Source organism: Quercus suber, unplaced genomic scaffold (assembly GCF_002906115.3).
Source record: "Quercus suber isolate HL8 unplaced genomic scaffold, Cork oak 2.0 scaffold_35, whole genome shotgun sequence".
NCBI lineage: Eukaryota > Viridiplantae > Streptophyta > Magnoliopsida > Fagales > Fagaceae > Quercus > Quercus suber.
In genome coordinates, this window is record NW_027069500.1 from 528,644 (window position 1) to 537,309 (window position 8,666).

An 8,666-nucleotide genomic window follows, 5' to 3' on the forward strand; every position below is an offset into this window, starting at 1 on the left:
AAGCGTGGGTGCTTGTACTTGATTGAAGAGTCCAAGAAAGAAGGAGTCCGTGGATTCGTAGCTTGCACGTGGTCGTGTCAGTAGGTTCTACTGATGGGTAACATTAGGAAGTCAAGCGGAGAGCTTGTAAGTCCTTTTGTATGAACTTTGATTCTTTCGCATAGTGGATTCAGGTTTACCTTGACGATAGCTAGGTCAAATCCTCCCCAGGTTTTTTACTGATTTGGTTTTCCTGGGTGATCATATCTTTGTGTTCTTTATATTTCTGTTGCTTTATAATTGATATGATTGTTTGATTGTTTTAACCTAAAATTGCATAATTTGACTAAGTAACAACTTGGCTAATTAACTAGGTTAATCCAATTGTTGTTTTAAGGGGTCTAAATTTCTAACAAATGCAATCAAATTGTTTGATTATGATAAATTTGTGGTGAAATAGTTGGAAGAAAAGGAGGACTCACTCAAAAAAAAAAAGAAAAAAGAAAAGCATAAACTGAAAAGGAAAAAATGTTGAAAAAATGGGAGAATGTGAAAGAGGAAGAAATAGAGAATGAATTTGTTGATGAAATTTTGAAGAAAACAAAGAAAAAAAGTGAAAGTGCGAGATTCAAGAAACTTGAGAGGGTAAATCAATTGTCATATACTCAAAAGAAGTTGTCTCTCGAATTATTCTTGGGAACACTTTTTATTTTTACCTATACCTTTTGTTCTAAATTCCTCCTCTTTACCCTACATTTCGTCCCAATGAAAGTCCTATTTGATCTTAGGGAAGGTATGGTTCGGATCTTGATATGACTAATCAATGTGTGTGGTGTAATATTCTTAGTGTTTGACATCCTTTCATGAGACTATAAATATCCTTTATTTTGCTTCACCGTTCTTCATCTTTTTAATATGTGAGATATTAGTCTTTGTTCTATATTATTCTGCTCACATATGTTTGAGAGTGTTACACCCTTTTCAAAGTGATTTTATTTGTTGAGTGTTAACAACTATGAGATTTGTGTTGAAGCATAACTTTGGATAGAATTTCAAGCCATATTTTATCTTAAGACTGAGGTTGTGTTTGTGTTGGCTAAACTATTCACACACTAAGTATTGATGGCACTTGGAGTATATTTGGTGGTTGTTAGTATTTTGACCTTTGATTAACTATTTCTACTAAAGTAATAATTTTTTTTTTTTGTTATTTTGTGTCTTTGTGTCGAGTCGCTTAAATTGCTGGGGACTAGCAATGAGCTGGTTGGGGAGTGTGATAATAGCTTAATTTTGCATATTTATATCATTATTAGAAAGCATTATCGTACTTATTTTGAATTAATTCATGCATTTTATAATTGATTTTGGAATAGTGCTGAATAATCAATTTTGTGCTTAATTGAATTTTAATACATGAATTTGTCTTTTGTAAGATAATGAAATTAAATAAGTGGATTTGTTCAAAGAGGAAAGCTAATGGACTTTAATTTTACAAGAGCCATGATGAAGTAAAAGAAGGCCAACTCAATTAAATTCAAGTCCAATTGGAGTAAGGAATCAAAGGAAATTTGCATCAAATCCAAGTCCAATTCGGATTAGGATTCTAGCCTGCATACCAGTTAGTATTTGGAGCATAACTTTCATTTTAAATATCCAATTAGGATGATTCAAGTAAAGTGGGAACTCTAACTTAAAGGGCTACAACTTTGTAGTTTATCAAAAGTTCTAATTCTGAAGTTAAATGGGCCAAAAACGTGGGTTAAGTGAAGCCTAAAAGCCTAAGATTTCCTCCAAACGGGAATTCAAAATGTAATAGGATTCCTTGACCTATTTAAAGGCTTTTTAGGGAAAAATTCAGAAGAGAGCTGCAGTAGAACATAATTTAGGTTTTCTTAATGTTTCTTTACAGTTTTTAGAGTTTTATTTGTGCTATGGCTTGCTAGAAACCTTGCTAAGGCAAGGGATGAAACCCAACAATTTATTGGTATGTTCTTAACAATTATTTATTGGTTTTAATGATTATGTTTTTATGTTTTTGATTGTTTTACTTATCTAGAAAAGTTTTTAGTTCTGTACAATCTTTTGATTTATCATAGACTCTAGGCATGCTAAATGCTTAGTATTCCCTACGAAGGATGATCTTTGTTAGATTATTTAACAATAAAAACTCAAGAATTAATTGTCTAAGGTAGTTTAATGCAATTGATTGATTTTAGGCAAAACAAAACTAGTGAATTAGTTCGCAGAGAATGCTAAGCATTTAACGTGCCTGGAGTCTATGATAAATCAAAGGATTATACAGAACTAAACACTTTTCTAGATGAGTAAAACAATCAAAAACATAAAAACATAATCATTAAAACCAATAAATAATTGTTAAGAACATACCAATAAACGGTTGGGTTTCACCCCTTGCCTTAGCAAGACTTCTAGCAAGTCATAACACAAATAAAACTCTAAAAACTATAAATAAACTTTAAGAAAACCTAAATTATGTTCTACAACAGCTCTCCTTTAATTTTTCCCTAAAGAGCCTTTAAATAGGTCAAGGAATCCTATTACAAGTTAAATTCCCGTTTGGAGAAAATCCCAGGTTTTTAGGCTTCATTTAACCGATGTTTTTGGTACATTTAAATTCATAATTCCGACATTTGGTAACTACAAAGTTATAGCCCTTTATGTTAGCTTTCCATCCCAGCTTGAATAATCTCAATTGGACATCTGAGTCGAAAGTTATGCTTAAAATACTAACTAGTATGCTAGCTGAAATCCTAATCCGAATTGGACTTGAATTTGATGCAAATTTCCTTTGATTCCTTACTCCAATTGGACTTGAATTTTAATTGGGTTAGCTTTCTTTGACTTTATCATGGCCCTTGTAAAATTAAAGTCCATTAGCTTTCTTATTTACACAAGTCCACTTATTTAATTTCATTATCATATAAAAGACAAATTCATGCATTAAAATTCAATTAAGCACAAAATTGATTATTCAACATTATTCTAAAACCAATTATAAAATGCATGAATTAACTCAAAATAAGTATGATAATGCTTTCTAATAATGATATAAATATGTAAAATTAAGCTATTATTACACTCCCTAACCAGCTCATTGCTAGTCCCTAGCAATTTAAGCAACTCGAGACAAAGACACAAAAAAAAAAAAAAAAAAAATTACTTTAGTAGAAATAGTTAATCAAAGGTCAAAATACTAACAAGCACCAAAGATACTCTGTTAGTTTCTAAAGACTTAGGAACTAATGTATTTAGAACTTTAATGTGTAATGTTGGCAAATCATGATCAAAATAGCTGTTACTCTTATTAAGACTTGCTCAAAGTGTGTGCATTTATGTAAAGTTGGAATCGAGTGGCTGCAGAAGTATTAGTGACTTTCGGCCTGGCTCGATCGATCGAAGCTTAGACTCGATCGATCGAATATCGGGCAGAATATTTTTTCTGCAAAATTCCAACTCATCCTTAGCTCATTAAAACGTTTAGGGTTTTATGTTTTGCCCTAGGTATATAAGGCAAACCCTAGTCACGTTTTAGAGGTTGCTCATATTGCTGTTTGTGTGAATTTCTTGTGAGATCTAAGAGGTGCTTGCCTTACACAAGCTTAGAATTATCAAGAAGGAGATTTCTTCAAGAACTTGATGATCATTCAGTTGCTCCCATAAGAACTTAAAGATACATAAGTGGGTGTTCTTGTACATGCTGTAGAATCCAAGAAAAAAGGAGTCTGTGGTCTCGGAGCTTGCACGTTGTCGTGTCAGTAAGTTTTCTACTGGTGGGTAGCAATAGAATGTTAGTGGTCAAAGTTCTATTGTACAAACTTCGATTATTTCTATAGTGGATTCAAGTTACCTTGAGGATAGCTAGATTAAATCCTCCCTAGGTTTTTTACCGATTTAGTTTTCCTGGGTCATTATATCTTTGTGTTATTTATATTTTTGCTGCTATGCATGATATAATTGTTTGATTGTGATAACCTAGATCTAGAATTTGGACTAAGTAATAACTTGGCTTGTTACTAGGTTAATCTAGTTGTGTTTTAACGGGTCTAAAAAACAAACAAGTGGTATCATAGTAGGTTACTCTATTGTTGTAGATCTTTTGACCTCTAAACTGATCCTTGACCCCTGTTGTCATAGAACACAGACACTCTCTTATTATTCCACCTCACTTTGATGGGAATAATTATGCTTATTGGAAAGTAAGGATGAAAGCATTCCTGAAATCAATTGATGAAAGAGTTTGGAACTCCGTTGAATACGAATGGGAGAAGCCCACTACTCTTGTGAGTGAGTGGTAAACTTCTCAAAAAGAAGCAGCAGCTTTCAATATCAAAGTTATGAATGCTATTTTCAATGCTGTTTCTGTGGAGGAATTTAAGAGAATCTCTAATGTTGAGGTTGCTCACACTACTTGGAATATCCTCCAAATTGTGCATGAAAGTACAAAGGCATTTAAAATTAATAAGTTGCAGCAATTAATTACTAGATTTGAAAGCATTAGGATGTCTGATTATAAATCCTTTGATAAATTTTATGCTAAACTCAATAAGATTCTTAATTCTGCATATAACTTAGGTGAAATCTATGATCAACCTAAAATTGTTAGGAAGATTCTTAAATCTTTAACTGAAAATTTTAGACCCAAAGTGACTGCCATCACTGAAAGCAAGGATGTGGACTCCATCCCTGTTGATGAACTTGTAGGATCTCTTCAGTCCTATGAGTTAGACTTACCCAAAACTAGCAAATTCAAATCAATGGCTCTTAAGTCAGTTGATGATGTTAATGTTGGTGGATTTGATGATGAGCTCTCTGCCACAGAGATTGCTTACCTTGCCAAAAACTTTAGAAATTTTCTTAGGAATAGTAACAGAAAGGCAAGAGGTACGAACATTGTTGAACCTAGAAACTTTAGGAAGAATGATCTCACTAAGGTTAACAACAACGAAAAACCTAGAGAAAAAAGTTGGTCAATCTTCAAATAATTTTATGGGTCCTCAGTGTTTTGGATGTCAAGGGTATGGTCACATGAAATTTGAATGTCCTACATACTTGAGGTCTAAGGGTAAGGTCATAGCTGTAATCCTTAGTGATAATGAAATTTTTGATGATGAGCCTGGGTGTGACAAGGATGGAAACTTCATTACTTTCATTGCTACTGCTGTAGTAAATGAAAATGTATATGTTGAAGAGAACCCTTCTGATGGGGAACTCTCTGAAGATGTAGATCTTCAAGAAGCCTACAATAAACTTTGTAAAGTTGCTGCAAAGGATGTCATGAATGTTGAATTAGGCTTAAAGAAAATTGCATCTCTTGAGCTTGATAAGAAAAATTTACTTGTGAAATTGTTTGATGCTAATGAACTTTTGAACAATGTGAAAACTGAGAATATGCTTTTGATTGATAAAATTAAAATTATGAAACTTGATTTACCTGTTGCTAGAGTTGCTAGTTCTAAACTTGATTATATACTAAGTGTTTAAAAGTCTTCTTTTGACAAATCTGGATTAGGTTTTGTTGAAAGCATCTCTATGTCTGCACCCCATTCCATAAACTTTGTTCTTTCTTCTTCTTTTGAACCCCCTATGAGTGAGGTTGTGAGTAAGGCTGTTAAACCTGTAGAGATCACACCTTTTAGGAAGATTAGGGTTGAACTAAAAGAATCCAAACTTAAGAAGTCTATCCTCTTTAAGGACAAGTTACATGGTAAGCCTGCTTGGGATTGTCATTTTTATGGAAAGCCTGGACACATTTGTCTAAACTGTTACAAGCTGTAAGCAGCTAAGCGAGCAAATAAGCCAAAGGTGCATGTACCTCAAGCACAAGATCCTATGGCACTTATTGGTGACTTGGTAAAGGCTCTTGACCTTTATTCCAATCTTGGAGTTGGAAATCACTCTAATGTGAATAAGAACTCTAATGCTTGAGGTGCATCTAAAAAGTTTTGAATGCAAAAGGTTCGATCTAATTGAGTCTTTCTGATATGGTCCTTATGCTTCATTGCTCTACCTTTTGTGACCTTTGTTCTTTGGCTTTTGTTTTTCATTTTTTTTTCTAGGATTTGCATTTCATAACATTCATACATTTCATTCTAGGACTATTTTTTGTTTCTTCTTTTCAAAAATAAAAAATAAAAAATAAAAAAAATGGGAAAAGGAAACAAATTGTATTTTGTGTTTATTTTCTTGATTTTAAAAACAAGGTTGGTCAATTTATGTTCACATAACATGTCTTTGTACCTTGTTTAGCTTAGATGAGCTTATTTATTGCACTTTACTAGTTAAAGATTTGTAGTGTATGTTGTGTGGGAAAGATGTTTATGGTTTTTGATCACTTTGTCTTGATTTTGAAGTCACATGCCTTTGATTGTCAGACTTGAACTTTTTGATAAAGGAATAAATAACAATCTCTCCACTGTTCACTATTCAATCATGAACACCTTAGTGTATATCGTAAGATTTTGTGCTCAAGAAAGTGTAACACATGCACAAAAAGAACATAAGGTGTAGCCTCGATTTAAATGTTTAAAATTGGTGTGTACATTATCCCGGCTATTTTAATAAGTTTCTAAACAAGTAAAATTGGTGTGTACAATATGAGGCAAAATCAAGAAACTTACATGATTACAAGCTTATGATCTAGGAGATGTGGAAGTTATATGATGTAACTCTTTAGGTGATAGTCTCTTTCAAATTCTATGTGATGAATTTTGTATACTGTGTTTGATTTCTATTCATAGATCAACTCACATGTATCTCAAGCTTTTGCTAATAGCACACACTATACAAGTTACTCTTTGCTAAACTTTGTACATGTTATTGTGTGTGTTTTTGGTTTGACCAACCAAGTTTGAAAATACCTTGAGTTAAATGCAAAACATATTTGATGCTTGAGTTTTTAAAGGAAGAATGTTTGAAAATCTTCATTTTGGAAAAAATGGGTTTAAAACTTGTGTTTTTGAACAATATTACATCTCATACTCATGCATTTTATTCATAAAATTCAATGCTTTAAGGAGTTTCTTGCAAAACTGCTTTGTTTTTTTTTTCTTCAAAACTTTGTTTTTTCTAGAATTTCGATCGATCGAGGCTATTTTTCAATCAATCGAAATTGTGATTAAAAATTTAGATGAGCCTTTGTTTTTTTTTTTTTTATTGATCGAACCTAACGTTTCGATAAATCGAAAATCGTGTGAGAAATTTTTTAAAAACTAATTTTCAGTTAAGTCAAACACTTTTTCAGAAAGTTCTTTACCTTTTCTCTCTCCATACGACTCGGTCAAGGTTTTGTTAATCTCAATTTTTTTGTCGTTTTTGTCCATTCCTTTTGCAAGGTTTTCCTCTCCCAAGGCCGATAAGAACTTTATACGCTTCCTTTTGCATTTATTTTCATGTTTTCATGCATAAATTCATGCATTATTTTGGGATTTTTGGACCTATTCCAAATTTGGGGTTTTTATTGATTCAAGCCTTATTTTCCGAAATTGATTAATGGCTTTTTTTTCTAGGATATTATAAACTTGATCTTGATGGTTTAATTTGATCAATTTGCTGAATTTTGAGAAATTGAAAATTCTAGGGCTTGTATTTACTCGAATTGCGGATTTTGTTCAAATTGATTTTAATTGTTGAAATTGGCTTGTTGGATTGATGAAATTGATCATTGTAATCTATATTCTAACTCAATTGAGCTACAAAAGCCTGTCGCATATACTAGTATTTGACTAGGAAAAATGGAAAGCGACTTTTTGTATTGAAATGTATGGTACTCAAAAAGCCAAAGACTAATTCTCAATGTTAAAATATCAAAAATTTCAAGCACTGGTCTCAAGAAGAGATGTATTATCCAAAAAGGGATCAAATGTCATGATTTATGCAGAAGCCAAATGAAAAGCTTCTAAGTTGTGTAATCAATTTATGGGAGGTCATATATGTTCATTTCTATAATTGAGATTGATCACTTGATTTAGTGCCAATTGTGTATGACTTGTTTAAATTGATCATTGAAGCTTCACTATGGTCTAAGGACTATTTCACACTTGATACTCACCCACAACACACAAGACTTTGATTCAATTAATGCTTATCTCATTTATGTGATTGTACATGTTCAAATGTGATGTGTATTCTCAAGTTCTTGCTGATCAAACCCAAAAATATTTTTGAGTGTTTTATATGTTTTTGAAAGTGATTTTATACGTTCATGTTTTTTGTTTTGTTCAGAATGCATTTTTTGTGTTTTTCTTCAAAAATTGGTTCAGAGGTTGTTTCGCGAGAAGCTCGAGACTTAGAGCTCCCCGTGAAAAGTGCTTAAGGGAAATAATTTTTCTATCATGTCACACAGAGACTCTCATGACTGTATCACGACTATTTCGCGATCAACAGCTTCTCGCAATTGTTATTTGGCTAAAATTGAATTTTTCCAAAATCAGACAGAAGCTATCGCGACTGTATCGATACTGTCTCACGACTTAAAGCTTCTCGTAAATTTTTTTTTTGCATCAGTGGTCATTTTTGCGACTGTCTTATGACTTTTTCGCTACTGCCTAACCTGTGAAAAATGTGTGTTTTCAGTTTCATGTAGCAGATGTGACAGTTTTTCGAACACTTAAACTTTTCCCTCACCCTGACCCTCTTCGAACCCTTCTCAACCCAAAATCAGTTTTCAT